At 43.2% G+C, this 16,392-nt stretch overlaps 1 protein-coding gene across 1 annotated transcript in view; it reads left to right on the plus strand.

Moving 5' to 3' along the window:
- The first annotated feature begins 2,556 nt into the window (after window positions 1-2,556).
- LOC146838949 (uncharacterized) overlaps window positions 2,557-16,392 on the plus strand; it is a 264,177-nt gene continuing 250,341 nt past the window's right edge. Inside the window, exon 1 of the mRNA XM_085599991.1 lies at window positions 2,557-2,749. The gene's annotated coding sequence lies outside the window, so the exon portion shown is untranslated. The remainder of the gene's footprint in view (window positions 2,750-16,392) is intronic.

Consider the following 16,392-nt stretch of genomic DNA (forward strand, 5'->3'; position numbering starts at 1 on the left):
CTGCTATTGAAGGAGTAAAGGAGCAATCAGCACCTACTGGCTGGAATCCAAAAGTTGGGGATATCGTTCTAGAAATAATTGCGGTGAAGAAATAATTTAGCCCATCATACCGTGCCAGTCCTTGGAATTCAAGGTACCAGAACAATGTTTTTGCCACCGCTTGCTGGTTGTAAAGACAAACGCTTTGTCTCCATTGATCAAGTGAAACTGCACCAGTTGGCCGATCCTACACAGTAGGCCCGAGGACTCCTGGGTAGTTACCTAACCCTTCTCACTATCCTATAGGAAATACCTCCTTGTGCACTAAACAACAGCATTGTTTCCCCCAGGTTGGGGAGGGTGGAGAATGAACATTTGTTGATTCCAGTTACCGCTGCAAATACAATCCTTCTTCAACTCTAAACTCCGGATGCACGTATTGGTCCGTCCTCACCTTTCTTTAACTCTACTTTTGCCATTTCCAATGGACCGCTCTCCTAAGGTCTTTCTTCACCTTTTCTGTTTCCCTTACCGAAAACCGGATAGCTCCATGTCACCGCAATCATCACTGATGCCTGCGGGTTCTTCTGGTTTCGGTGGGAGTATTATTTGTGTATTTAAGTCCGAGCAAGCGCACGCTCTGGGTCATTGACCTACAGCAAGCAGACGGATGCAGTCTTGCTGTGAGCACGTAGCACTGTCACGTGCCCCATGGAACTTTATCCACACTAAGGTAAGGAACACGCCTGGCGCCTCGAGCACCCGAATACCTTTAACCGCATTGTTAGTCAAGCCCTAAGCTAACACTCCGATTCCTCATTACTTCGTATAATCTCAAAGGGAAGCGGACAGCCTGCCGCAGACCCGCCCTCAACATTAAATCATCTGTGGACTACAAGCCACGCTTTGGTAAGATTTCAATAATTTACCTCCAGTCTGGTTTTCCCTGAAGCTCATTACCGCAAGGGATGGTCCTCATTTTTGTACAATCACGTGTACCCTCCGCCACACAGGTCCTGATCTTTTACCTTTTCCCCAAAGTTCCCACACCGACACCGGCCTATACACGCCGAGGTGCATCATCTGCATCAACGCTGCATTACCCATCAATTGCCAGCCTACACCCTCACCAGGGGTAAGTCTCCCATTTGCGCAACACCAGCAGTTCCCCGAATTGTGAGCCCATTGACATGGGATATCATTTGCCCTACATTTTTTCACGTTGTTTTTCTTCTATTCTCTCTCTCTCTTTAATCCTCACATTACCAGAATCCAGCTGGGTTTCCCTGTGAGTACCTTCTTTTTTCACTATTACCCACGGTTGGCACATTCCCTTCACTCAGCTGAGCAATTGAAAATTCAGGTACCCCATACGAATTCCTTTTGCCTATATGATCCAGTCGATCGCATTTGTGCCGGTATATGGGCCATATGCTGACATCACACTGTTTTTATTCTTCCTTTCCCAGATGTCCCTATAATCATAGGTCCTGAGGAGACCCTAAACTCTATATAGGGTAGAAACGCTGTCAACAGTAAAGATGAAAGCGAACCACTGATTCAGCACTTATTATTGTATACAGTTGCTGTATATTTTGTATATACTCAGAAATGGTCACTTTCTGTAGAAAGAATCCTTGTAAATATTGTCACATTGTGTCACGTATATTTTAGGTTCTTGTTTCACTTGGGGCACTTCGCACAATTGCCTATTTCAGTATATTATTTGAGTAATACATACATATGTGTTCAATGCGACCATTGGTGTGTGTGTGTTTTTTTTCTTTCTGACATCACCCTAACCCTTTTATCGCGATTGTGCATTATAGCACCTATATATGACTATACTATTCCACAGGAACCGCTGTTTCTTGTATTGCTTCCCACTATAGCATACACTAACTTGAGCTCAACCCCTCCTAGAAAGCCTCTGATAACACCAGTCAGGTCACAGGGCCCACCAGACAGATTGCTGGCCCATGAGAAGGGCCCCAGGTTTTACCTTCTACAAGAAATACCTCAGGACCTCGCCACCAGCAATCCAGACCTCTCCAACCTTACCAACCAGGCCTTCCTCCCACAAAGCTACCAGGTTTCCCAGATTCATGGGTGATGTACTCCTCCTGTCCAGACTTTTTCCTTTTGATTCTGGGATTTGTACTGCTGTTTTATAATGAAATGAACATGACTACAAGACCTAGAATGTAAAGACAAATCCTGGAATGGTGCAGCATTGGACGCATGGACATAGTAAACTGGACAGGGCTGCTTCTACCAAACCATACACTAACTTGACATCAGCTCCCCTAGAAGGTCTTTAGTGACCATCATTCAGAGGTCAAGACCTTGTTTTGAACCAGACTCACCCCAGGCCCTCACCGACCACCATTCAAGTGCTATAACCCACCAGTCTCCTCTCACTACCCACCAGCCAGGCCTCACCTAAGTGGTTAGCAGCTTGCACCACAGGGCAGCTAATATAGGGTATACTTGCAGCCAATCACAGGCTGTCTCGAGCTATTATAGGGGCATACTTGTAGCCAATCATAGGCTGGCTCGAAAACTTGAGCCTGTTGCAACTGTAGCGATTAGCAGAAGCCATGATTTGGGCCAATCAGAGCCCGCGCCGCCCTGGGGGCACATTTTAATGCAAACACGGGGAAGAATTGCTCGTTATTCCCCACTGTAGACCGAACCCTTCGGTGTCCCGCGGAGCTCTAGATCCCTGCACGGATCGCGGTGAGAGAAGACGGCTTCATCCTAACTAAAGGTGAGTGCCCGCTCCTTTAAGAACTAGCGGAAGAGGGTGTGTCCAGAGCTGCCGACTTTGGAGTTGTTGTTGTGGGTGCAGTTTTGTGTAGCACGAACCGAAGGTCTTGGAGCGCTTTACAGGAGCACCAGTTCCATTACACAAGGGGACATTTTACGGTAGGGAACCACACTCGGCGTCGGCTGAATATCCTGTGAGTCTGGGCAAATCACTTAATCTTCTCCAAACCCATAAAACGCATGAATGTGTAATGTAATTGATACACATATAAATAGCTCCCATACCTTCGGGTCGAGGTCGCGCTATATAAAGGCTGTAAAACCTACAAGCTGAGTGATGCGGTGCGCGAGATGGACTTTTGTGATTTACCACACCCAATATGGCTGATGCGGACTTCAGTAGGAGAGCGTCAGCGAGCTAGATAACTAGAGCGCTAACCGAGCAGCGGGAATGCGCCTGTTGTGGGCGACATGTTGTTGGATAAAACACTATTACTTGTGATATTTCATCTTACTCTGCAGCCTGCTGTATTAGGCACAAGCGTGGCCTTCTGTGGTGATACAATTTGTGCAAGTAGGGAGTACTTGAGACGTGCACTTCCATTTGTTAGCCATTCCCCATGCAGGGCTAGGCATAGCGTTTTCAGCCGGTTATGTTTTTAACTGGTACCTGGCTGGTCCATTCTGCTTTAAAATAGTTACCCAATTTTGCTTCTCGTTTACGCTATAAAAGAGTTTGTTAAAATTAATAAAGGGCTGTGGCTTTTGAGAAGATGTTTACAGTATGTTTCATTGAGGATAATTTTGCTTTACTGAGCAAAAATACATTTCAGTGTTGCATGATGTACATGCTGTGTGTTTGCCACATCTTCACCTACCTGCTTTTAAAAGAAATGCCTTGGTGTGTCCTTAAAATGCTGGTTGATGAGTCACTAGCTTCGTTAGTTAGTAAAACTACCCGACAGTTACCAGAACTAGTGCATTGTAGCTCTGTGTTGCATTTATTATAGTTGCTGTATCTTGTTGCAACCAGTGTCTTATTTACCACTTTATTACTGGTAGTATTTTATTACAGAAACCCAACCGTTCTTGATGCTAACATGGGGCATGTGCCGTGGCCCATAACCTATTTTGCATCACACAGACGGCAATGATACAACTGTTTGTGGTGAACAAGGCACCTTTGTGCATTGACCCCTCCTATGGAGTGTTAAACTCATCAGATGTGAGAGCTATTTCAGTGCTGTGAAGCAGATGGATGCTGCTTCAGTTTGGAAGATAAGAGACCTACCAGTTCTCCAGATATCTCCTGATACTGGTCATGAACAGTGATTAGGACAAAGCCTTAATGAAACAATTTTTTTTCCACCGGTAAATTGATTTCAACATTCAGTAAGCCAAAGAAAGTAAAGAAATGCATAGATAATGTAGCTGTATGGCTCCATGTGTAGCTGACGTGTAAACTGCCAGACATAATGAGGTAAAAGAAGTTGCACAGACAGATCATTAGTGACCTGGGCCTGTTTTTGTCATGTATTTTAGATATGGCGCTGCAGAGTGTTGACTTATTTACTGGCTCGGGATCTGGGAGTACACAAAAGAGACGGAGTGCTGGAGTGGCCATATTAGTGTGGTCATGAATAGTCATAGGAAAGTAGAATTGTGTGCTGCTGTATGTGATTTTACGTTCTCTATTTCTGGCAACAGTGTGGATGTCATGGTATCTTCTATCCAAGATGGTTGACTTACTCTTCCTAGATTTTGACAAAATTAGTTTACACTCCTAATTTCCTGTATCTTCCATTTCTGTGTGAACAATTGCCTACAATCAATCAGGTACATTTTAATGCTTACTACTACGTGCTGCTATTGTCGCGGAGTTAGTAGCAAAGGAGGTAATGGAGCCACTAACCTCGGAAGAGTATCAGCAGGAACGATGGTAGGCAGAAAGGTCCCCCTACTCCCCTGGGCGCAGCCCCACACAGGGTGAAGCAAACACTACTATGAACGAATGCGCCCCGGGGAAAAAGGGGAGAGGATAAAATAACAAACACTGCGGACCCACTGGTTTCTCCTAGGTCTACTTCTGCTTATCATTCATGCCGCATCAGTACAGGAGCGTGGGAGTCCAGCAGAGACAACTGTATAGGGAAACGAGACAAGAAGCCGGGAATCAGAGAAGCACAATGCAGGAACCCAATTGCCCCAAACACATGGAAAGAACTATCGCACTCACACGCTCCACCTCGCAGTAGCCAATATAAAGAATACTTCAGGATGCCGTAGTTCGTGCATTTAGTAAGAAAACGTAAAGGTGTAGTCAAGAGTCCCGGTTAGTTAAACATGCCGTTTCAGTCACTACATGTTTGTGTCTATAGAACCAAAATCAGCAAAAGGAAAAATCCCTTCTTCATATAGGGACCAAATCCAAAGGAAGCACTCCTGCGCAATTCCCCACAAAACCTAAATATCTGATAACAGCGAGCGCAGAATGCCGCTGACGTCCTGCTGCGGAGATCAAGAACCGCCCCAATTAAATCACTGAAGAGGTAATCCTGGCATCCAGACGCTCGGGGCTTTGGAAAGCAAGTTCCCTTCCGTCCTCCGAAGGCAGCCAGGAGAAGGGAATCCCCTGAGACTCGGCACAACGGCGAGGAATAACTTCCGCTGGCCGAGGCTCAGAGGCGTGTGGAAGCGGAGCGGTGGTGGGCAAAACGGGAAAACAGGGACGTGGGAGCACAGGGACGCGGGAGATGGCAGCTTGAAAACCGGAGCTCCGCTGCTTGGTAATCCGGCGGGAAGACTTCTCGGCTCGGCCTCAGAAAGCGCTGGGAAGTTTGTCAAGCCCCCGATCCTCGGAGGAGGAGGGGCTTTGTAGTTTTTGTGCGTCCGGAGCGCTGGAGTCTACTTCCGGTCTGCCGCATTCCAGGCTTCTGGGTAATGTTGTGCCGATCTATCCGCTTGCCCTCTAGTGGCCCCTCGCTTGCAGCGCATTCATACACAGGCATTCTCTTTCTAATGTAAGGAATGGGAAGCCAGTTTAACGCTCTGTGCCCTTGCCTCCGGCACGCGATCGCGACAGCTATATATTTGGTTGAACTAGTTCTAAGCAGATAAGATGTCGCCACAACGTCCTGCTCGAGCAGACTCCGAGATTCTTTTCGATGTCCGGCTACAGCAGATGACTTTGGCACCTCTGCTTAAACAAGTTTATTATTTGTCTGTTTGAAGGCCTGCTGAGTGCACTCATTATCTAAGCTGCAGAATAAGAAGCGCGTCATTACCACCATACAGTCAGTCAGTCAAAATACTTTATTTCGAATTTAGAATATAAATTCATAAAAAGTCACAAACGGCACAGAGTTAAGTATACATCCAAGATAAAAAAAATCAGTCCCATCAGAATGTTTAACAATCCATATCCATTCTAGATTTCAAAGTGGATTTTAAAAAACGGACAATAAAATATGTACAGTCCATATTCAGTAATTGTAGAAACATTAAAGCAGGTTTAACTTGAATAAAATTCATTTTCTTTAGAATTGGGATCAGGAAGGTTTTTCTTGGGACTGAATAAAAAGTACAAAAAAGCATAAAGTGTTCTATATTTTGCGGCAATTGCCCATTACAGTCACATACTGGTAACAACTGACATACATCTTTTTCCCAGGGCGTCCATGGGCGCACAGTGCAAGCATCGTCCTCTTCGCTGGCTGTCACATTCCTACTGGCAGTGGTGTGTTTTGGATTCCGAGGCTGCAGCCTCATTACTCCATAATAATTTTGAATTTTTAAGTCACTGTTTTGTTCTCCTATTGTTCTGTGGCACTTTGTCTCTGGTGAAGTTGGTTCACACGGTCAGCGCTGTGATGGGTATGTAGTGCAAGCAGGTCAGTGTGAGTAGTTTATAGTTGCTGGGAGCACACGCTTGTTTATGTCACAGCCCATTTCCTAGCAATTATAAGAAGGAGGAAAGAGAGCTTTCTGTTGTCTGAGCAGAGTAGCTGTGTTTACCACAATGAAATCTGTCATGAAGTGTTCAGAGAAGTTGCATGATTTAGTGGAGAGTCACTGTCGCCTCCTTCCCGTAAGAACCCACGGACGGAGGTGGCTACTGATGATCAGGAGGGAAAGGAGGAAGAAATAAGAGGGTAGATTGGTGCAAGCGTTAGTGTACAGATTTAAGGCAACCAATATATAGATTATGATTAATGTTAATATCAAGAGTACAAAATCAGCATTTTTTAAAGTTTTTAAACAATTAGAAAAACTGTAATAATCATTCATGCACTTTTATATCCATCATACAGACTCACAAACATTCTGAAAACAAGTTTAAAACATTTTTGAAGTGGTGACATATTGTACACAACTGATAAATCGACACAATATATAAAGAACAATGAGAATTAAAAACCAAGTGGCACAAATTCAAATGACTGGTGCAAGGCCCAGAGCTGAAAGCGATCATCCAACACAAGACTCAATTTGTCATTTCTAAGGTTATCACAACTAGTGGAGACAGAGGACGTCCAAGACTGAACCAGATCATTTGCTCCTTCATGCGTCTATCAAAGGGGTAACGGAGTATTAGTGGAAGTAGATTGACAAGACTTCTTTTTCATGGTTTCTTTCATGCAGATATCGCATACAAAATTTTGAAGACGAGTTTCAGTGGATAGTGAAGGTGAATTCACTGATGAAGAGTCTTGTGTCTCATGGCACATTTATCTCGAAAGAGGGGAGTCCTTTGGAACCTGTGGATAAGGGGGTTGAGAAGGCTGTGAAACGCTCATATGTGGCTTCCAATTTTTCTATTAGAGCAGCAGCATATTCGTCCTATCCTATCCAGTTCAGAACAAGATTTTCATTAATTGGCAGATCTCCTGCAACAGGGTGCTACTTTGAAAGGCGCTTGCGCTAATGGAGCAGGCTGTGTGCCTTCAGTGAAATTTCCTATGATGGCTTGAGTGCTGCTACAGCTGGTTCCTCCATAGCAGCAAGAAAAAGGATATGGCTCAGAAGCTGACATGGCGAACGTGTCACAAAAGGCACTATTAATAAACAAGCATTGGCATAGCCAACAGGTCTCGCCTTTGGGAGCTTGTAAGTAAAAAAACAAAAACTGAAGTGTAAGACTTCACGTTTACATTTACTGCATCCTAAATACGAAGTAAATGTAAATGTGAAGTCTTATACTTCAGTTTTTTTTTTTTTTACTTACAAGCTCCCAAAGACGAGACCTATTTTCTATGCCAATGCTTGTTTTTAATGAAATCTTTAACCGAGGGTTCAGAGAAAAGGTATACTCAAAAGAGGAGTTTAAGAGGGAAAAATCATCCAGGCCACCCTCCACTCAATCAATAATACACACTATAAGACCTGGAGATATCAAGCACTATATCACAATACATGGGATTGGGAGAGGGGCAATATAAACATTTATTATACCCTCAAAAGTAGCTCGTATCATGAACTATCAATACCAACCCAAGTGCTCAAGTTTAACATTTAAAACAACCCGTCATGTGCAGAACAATCCAACCAAAGCATAAGTCAGAAAAAATGTGTGGAGAATGAGAAAGCATCTCACGTGCGCAACACCAGAGGAGCTGCTGGCTGGTACTCGCCAGTGTGCTCACGAGTTTCTCATCATCGATGACTTTCTCATGAAAAGAATGAAAAGGAATGTGTAAAAGAATTTATACACCAAGAGAGGTATATTAGGCAGCCCAAAAAAAACCAAAAGAAAAATTTTTTGGAAAAAAGACCCGTGTGGTCTTACAGATAAGATTAGGTATGACCCACGTCTATATTCTGACCCGTTTTATTCCACTCTGTGAGTCACCCCAAGGTTAAAAACACGGTCATGTTCAAAAACCACATTTATGAATGGCCAACATGTTTCATTGCCTACTTAACTTGGCGGCAAATTCATCAGGGCGTCAAGGGACTGCAATCACCTCCCTGGAATAAATCTGTTGACAAACAGAAATCGCTCGTGAAAGCCAAGGGCCCATATACCAGCTCTCACGGAGTCAGTGTATTGAATGAGCACTGTCTGTTGCTCTATTGGTCCTAATGCCCACACACATCCGTTATTTTGTGGTGCTTAGACCGTCATCGTACGGTAGAAGAGCTCACTCGGTAACTCATTCCCGGAACCAGAATGAGTGGCTTTCACGAGCGATTTCTGTTTGTCAACAGATTTATTCCAGGGAGGTGATTGCAGTCCCTTGACGCCCTGATGAATTTGCCGCCAAGTTAAGTAGGCAATGAAACATGTTGGCCATTCATAAATGTGGTTTTTGAACATGACCGTGTTTTTAACCTTGGGGTGACTCACAGAGTGGAATAAAACGGGTCAGAATATAGACGTGGGTCATACCTAATCTTATCTGTAAGACCACACGGGTCTTTTTTCCAAAAAATTTTTCTTTTGGTTTTTTTTGGGCTGCCTAATATACCTCTCTTGGTGTATAAATTCTTTTACACATTCCTTTTCATTCTTTTCATGAGAAAGTCATCGATGATGAGAAACTCGTGAGCACACTGGCGAGTACCAGCCAGCAGCTCCTCTGGTGTTGCGCACGTGAGATGCTTTCTCATTCTCCACACATTTTTTCTGACTTATGCTTTGGTTGGATTGTTCTGCACATGACGGGTTGTTTTAAATGTTAAACTTGAGCACTTGGGTTGGTATTGATAGTTCATGATACGAGCTACTTTTGAGGGTATAATAAATGTTTATATTGCCCCTCTCCCAATCCCATGTATTGTGATATAGTGCTTGATATCTCCAGGTCTTATAGTGTGTATTTCAGAGAAAAGGTGCCTGCCTTCCCTCTCTGCTTTTCTGAGGTTTGGGCTATGTGTGAGTACTTTTTTTTTTTTCTAACGAGGACTTTAATTGAAGGTGAACTTTTGGGAATGTTTTTTTTCTTCTTACCGTTCATGTGTAAAAATCATCAATTAAGCTACAGTGTTCGGAGTGGAGTTAAAGACAACAGTGGCATTCCTCTCCGGGTCACAGGAGCCTCACTCTCGTTAATCCCATCGAGGCCCACATCCTTTCACCTGGCGGTGAAGACAAACAGTCGGCCCATTAGCCAGGCGGGTGAGCCAAAAAAGAAACACACACACACAAGCGTGTGTTCAGAGTTTAAAGTCCTTACTCAGGCGACACCTAAAAAGATTTTTTTCAGGATCTAATTTGTTTGGATATCAGCTGGTGGAAGCTATAGGAATATTTTATGGCTCAGGAAGAGCATTTGGTCCATCCTTTCAGGGAAGAGTGAGTCAGCCCATGTGGGGAAGAGGATCTGGACAGAAGTGTCTTACCAGTGGGTGGTCAGATCTCTTTATTTTCTGGATGTCTGTAGGAACTCCAGTGCATATTAATGGGTTCTAGAGATACAGAATATGTTTCAAATTAGTTTTTTTCCCAGCCTCCAGAATTTTTATGCCCCACTCCATTGTCATCAAATGTGTAGAAACGTCCTTGAGAGATGGTATCCTAAAGTTGTTAATGAAAGGGCTTATTGCACTGGTTTTGACAACCAGGATAATAAAAATTTATAAAAATCGAATATATTTTTGCAAATTGGTGTCCTGTTTCTGTCCTGTCATGTAACTTTCTTATTCTGTTGTTTGGTGCTGTTTAATGCTGTACACATTGGGCCAGATGTATGAAGATGCCATTTTGTGATTTCCTAATTGTGAATCACAAGGATTCACAATGTATGGAGGTATGTAGTACACTTTCTGCGATTCCTAGGGGGTCGCAAATGACCTACCCCATCAATATAAATGCGACTGCCTAGGAAGCGCAGAAATCACAGGGGTGGTGGCCTGCAATCAGCAGACCAACATGATCGGTGATTGCTTTTAAACAGTGTTTGAAATTGAAAAATAGAAGTGCAGGTACTCTGTCCCAGAGTACCTGCTTGTTTCTGAGAAGTGCCGGTACTCTCCTATTAAAAGTATAGCATTTCTCTTGAGAAGTGCCGGCACTCTCCCTCCCAAAATAAAAAAGTGGCGGTACTCCGTACCGCACAGTACCGGCCCATTTAAAACACTGCTTTTAAATAAAGCAATCTTCTTTTTTTTCTTTTTTATTGTAAAGCAGCCCGTTTTCCTTAAAATCGTCACAATGTGTCACAGTGCTTAATTTGTAAAATATGAAGTCCAGGTGCTCACAATTTTTCAGGAGGCCACACCCACTTCCTCCCTGGCTCCACCCACTTTCTCTACTGGCTCCACCCAAAACTATCGGCTCCGCCCACTTCCTCAACTGGCACTGTTGAAAGTCAGATGTAATACCCGATCTGAATTTAAGCAAGGGAGCCATCCCGCAAGTAAGCATTTGATAGGAGCTTCCCCTGCCCTCTGAACATTTTGAAAAAGATTAAATCAAAAGTGCATTTAAAGCACAATTTTGGAATAAATTAGCTAAAACGACTAATGCATTGGAAAGAGACACTTGAAAAATTCTAGTGCTCTATGTGCCGATTTGGGGAAAGAACAATACTGGGGTATGCCATTTTTAACAGAGACTAATTGTATCATGAGTTTGAAGATACAACTATTACCTGTGTTGCCCTGAGCTGATTACGAACATTGGAACCCTGCAGATAGTTACCTGCTCTCCCTGCTTGTCCTGTGGTTGCTGCTGGCTCTCATTTCTCCCGCCGCCGCTTTGCTGACTACGCGGCCGCCGAGAGGAGAAAAACTTCAGCCCCCAGAATCCCCAGCCCCAGGAGCAGGTGACGCTAATCACGCGCCCGGAGGTCCTATAAAAACAAGCACACCTCCGGGGGAGCGGGTGTTGCCCTGAGCTGATTACGAACATTGGAACCCTGCAGATAGTTACCTGCTCTCCCTGCTTGTCCTGTGGTTGCTGCTGGCTCTCATTTCTCCCGCCGCCGCTTTGCTGACTACGCGGCCGCCGAGAGGAGAAAAACTTCAGCCCCCAGAATCCCCAGCCCCAGGAGCAGGTGACGCTAATCACGCGCCCGGAGGTCCTATAAAAACAAGCACACCTCCGGGGGAGCGGGTGTTGCCCTGAGCTGATTACGAACATTGGAACCCTGCAGATAGTTACCTGCTCTCCCTGCTTGTCCTGTGGTTGCTGCTGGCTCTCATTTCTCCCGCCGCCGCTTTGCTGACTACGCGGCCGCCGAGAGGAGAAAAACTTCAGCCCCCAGAATCCCCAGCCCCAGGAGCAGGTGACGCTAATCACGCGCCCGGAGGTCCCATAAAAACAAGCACACCTCCCGCGTCGCGGGACGCGCGCGGGCGGACGCCGGGCTAAGCCCGGGCAAAGGGCGGGCCCTCTGTGGCCCTCAGTGGCCGAGGTTGGCCGGGCAGGGCCCCGTTATTTCCATATTGCTGCTCACAGCATGTACATTCTCTACAGCTATTGAAGGCGATAAAACGGTGAGGGTGATACAACTATACAACTATTGACTGGTCGCATATATAAACTATACATTGACAGTTGATTCTTAGTATATCATTGGTTAATTTATTGTGTATTAGTTTTTTGCTTTTATCCTTTTACTTGATACAAAATGACAGCCAAAAAACTACGCTCTGGAAGAGTCTTAGGGGGGAGATCATGTATTAAAACTAGGTCCAACCCCCTGAGGAATAATTTTGAACATAGTCTACAATTGAAGGGACAGATGCAGTTGTTTAAACTATGGGAAAAACCAGAGAATAAATATATGGAAGTTCCAGTCACTACTGACAATGAGACAATAACTACGACGGAACCGCAGATAGAAGCAGCCTTCGACACTAACTCTAGGTCAGCTACGGAAAAAGTTTCTCCCACCTTACTCCTGACTAAAGATGTAGACATCCTAGCATGTCCTCCCAAAGGAGATAATTCAGTCTTACTGAAGGCAGATTTGAAAGGTTTTCAGTATAATACTCCTAAGGTTACAGAAGAGAAGGTGGAGGATATAAAAGAAATCTCTATTCCGTCTAGTATTGATCTAGAATTGTGTGGTCGTTATATGGGTGAGAGGGTTGTGAAACAGCCTGATCCTTGTATTTCCTTAAACGGAGCAACGCCTTCAGGATTACGGCTATATAGTAGCACCCCCTCTATGACATCTAATGATATTTTTTCACTGCAGAGCGATTTGAAATCTCCTCAACTTAACCTATCAGGTATCTGCTCTCTTACTGCACCTGAATATATAAAAAATGAAAAACCAATTTCTGATTCTCTGATAGCACTTGAGCATCTGCTGACCTCCATATTAGGTTTATTGAATAAATTCGTTGGGAGCACTGACTGTATTATGGATTCAGTTACTGAAATATTGAAAGTATTAACTGCCAAAAATGCTGTGAACAGGTCTATTTTTCCTATCGAACCTATTGCTCAGAACGTTATTGATAGTAACATTGCATTAAGAAAAAATGTATCTGCGGGGTTGGTATTAAAAGTAGATATTCATGAGCCCTCAACCTCTTCTTTACCAATCTCTGCATCTTTGAGGAAAGAATTAGAACCGATTTTGAAGGAAGAACAATCGGCAGTGGTTAACCCAACCGCTGGAAGCGAATTTTTTCCTATTTTTATTCAGGATAAAAAAGAACCTGAAGGTATTGTGGTGACTACTGGGACAGTAATAGAAAAAAGCAGAAAGATTAAAGGGAAAAATAGGAAACCTGTTCGCAAATATAAGAAGAAAAGACAGAGGAAAATGATCTTTCAAGAGCATGTAAATACAGAAGTAACTGATGTTATAGAAACTCTAGATAGTTTAATACAGGAGACTTCATCTATTGAGGTTGCTGGTGGCCTCACCGATCCTCTAGCTGAAGGCCCCCCCGGTGTCAGCACCTTGGATGGAGGACCCCTTTGTTCTGAGGCTGGTGGGATAGAACCTCTTGAACCAAAGGATGAAGTTACAAGTAATAGGCCTATTGAAAAAATAGTACTTAATCCATCGGCATCTACTTTTTGGCCTTTAGCGCATGTGACCACTAATTCATCTACTGTAACACTAAAAACTTCCAACCCATGTGTGGATACTTTGTCACTGGATTTTCTCCCCTTATTCGATTTAGACCTTAATATGAATAGATCATGGTTGCTGAATTCCTTCAAGGACATTGAATGCTTAAAACTTATTTTGTCAAGCGACATTGATTTGGTTTCAATAATGGGGTTTGAAAATGGTCCGCGCGTAAGGGTAAAATTCTGTTAAAAAATAATTGCGAATCTTGTCCTCCAACAAGCGGAATCATTTCAACGTAGAGGGATTGATGTGCTGCCCTTTATTAATAATGGAAATCATATGTTCTTTAGAAAAGGAGCTTCTGAGCTGGGACTTGGGCAAGAAGACCCAATTATTCAAAATAAAGATCTAAAGATACGGGTTTCTAGAGGAAAGCGTATGGTCTCTCAGGTACCTTCTCCCCCTGAAAATCTTCTTATTTCCATGACAGAAGATAATCAACACTGGAATTGGCTTCCTGGAGTTTTATCCAGTAACACATCGAACAACTTAAGACCGTTTCTACATCTTTAACAGTCAATTAAAAATCATATCCTGGAATGCTGCAGGATTACATAATTGTCCTCAGAAGTTTGATTATCTGTTCTCTCTGAATGCAGATGTGCTATGTATTCAGGAAACATGGTGCAAAGATTCTCTTTATGGGGGGAAAAATTATTTTGTATTCGAGGCCCCAGCCACACCCTCAAGAAAAGGGCACGCGAAAGGAGGAATAGCCTGTTTTTTATCAAACTCATTACAATGGCAATTTTCCCATTATAAGGACACTAGTAATCTTTTTCAATCAATTACTATTAATAATTTAGTGTCCACAGGTAGACGGTCCTCTCTTGTAATTCTTAATGCATATATCCCACCTGAAGAGATTTTTAATACCGTTCTGAAGCGAATGTTTTCTTATGTCAAACAACTACTGGAGCTCGATCACCCCCCATATATATTACTTACGGGTGACCTAAATAGTAAAGTGTCCACTTCGAGTATAGACTTGTTTAGAAGTAAATTTAAGGAAGAAGCTTACAATATACCCCAAGCAATCTTTCCTAGTAAAATGAAAACTAACAAAAGAGGAAAGATATTACTTGAAGAACTTAGTTATGTAGAGGGGTTAATTGTAAATGGTAGGATGCCCTCTGACACTCCGGCTAAGTTTACACATAATTCCTGTAGGGGTGAATCTATTTTGGACTATGTAATTACGGATTATGATTCATTTTCTTATGTTCAGGACATGATGGTCTCTCAATCTTGTTTGAGCGATCATAATGTGATTAATATAATAGTTTCATTACAAACCCCAGATACTGAATCATGGTCTATAATTAATAAAGGTGTTTCAATTCATTGCAAGTCTGGAAGGTGTTTCTGGGACCCTTCAACTATGAAAGACGTACAAAATATTCTTGCCCAAACCTTACTTGATCTAGATGATTGGCAGGGTAGGGAATTTTCATGTTTTGAAACTCTTAAGGAAACCCTTACCATGAGAGCTAGGAAATTAAGTAAACCTAAAAAGCCATATCTCCCTCCTAGTTTATTATTACCCCTAAATAAGGAAATAAATAAACTCGTAAGGCAACAGTTCATTAGTAGAACTAAGGAAAATGAGTATAAGATAGCCTTATTAAGAAGAAGGCGAGCTAGACTTAGAATCAAATTAAAAAGAGAAAAAGAAGATTCTCTCTGGATCAGGTTAAGAGAGGCATCGGCCTTTAATAAATCTAGAGAATTCTGGACCCTAATAGGGAAGGGATGTGGGGTAAGAACTTCCCCTATCCCTATCTCTATTGCCGAAAATGTCTGGATATCATTTATATCCAGTTTGTATGCTTCTAATAATGTAGAGGGGGATAGCTGGGATTTAGCCCTAAATAGTCAGCCTATTATAGAGCTCCCATCTGAGAAAACGATCGCTTCGGTGATAAAGAGTATGAGTGCGTCCGGAGCTATGGGCCCGGATGAGCTGCCCATGTCTATAATAAAGCAAGACGTTACATCCTGGAGTAGGATTCTCCTTCCAGTATTCCGTGCGTGCTTTTTACTGAGATCAGTCCCTAATTCGTGGAGGGGAAGTATATTAATCCCGATATTCAAAAAAGGAGAGCGGGATAGCCCTGGGAACTATCGTTTAATTGCTCTTTTAGATTCGATAGGGAAAATTTTTGCAAAATGTCTTTTGATTTTAATCTCCGAATGGATGGAAGCGAATGACATCCTACCTTTGGAACAAACTGGATTTCGTAAAGAGCATGGTACACTTGATAACTTAACAGCATTACAGGTGATTGTCGATAAATATGTACGTGTTCGCGGTGGTGGAATATATGCGGCATTCATTGATTTCTCCACAGCGTTTGATAAGGTCGACCGACCAACCCTGTGGAGAAAACTCGCTATTCTAGGGATGCCGTTATATTTGCTCGAACTTGTAAAAGCCCTCCACTCGAACACGTGGTGTAAGGTATTACAAGGTGGAGAAAGAGGTTTGTCTCAATCTATCCCCTCACCTAATGGGCTAAAACAAGGGTGCATATTGGCCCCTATATTGTTTTCTCTCTATACGGCAGACCTTCCTTCTTCCATTTCAGTGTGCGGTGGGATAGCC

Source organism: Triturus cristatus, chromosome 4_2 (assembly GCF_964204655.1).
Source record: "Triturus cristatus chromosome 4_2, aTriCri1.1, whole genome shotgun sequence".
In the NCBI taxonomy this organism is placed as follows: domain Eukaryota; kingdom Metazoa; phylum Chordata; class Amphibia; order Caudata; family Salamandridae; genus Triturus; species Triturus cristatus.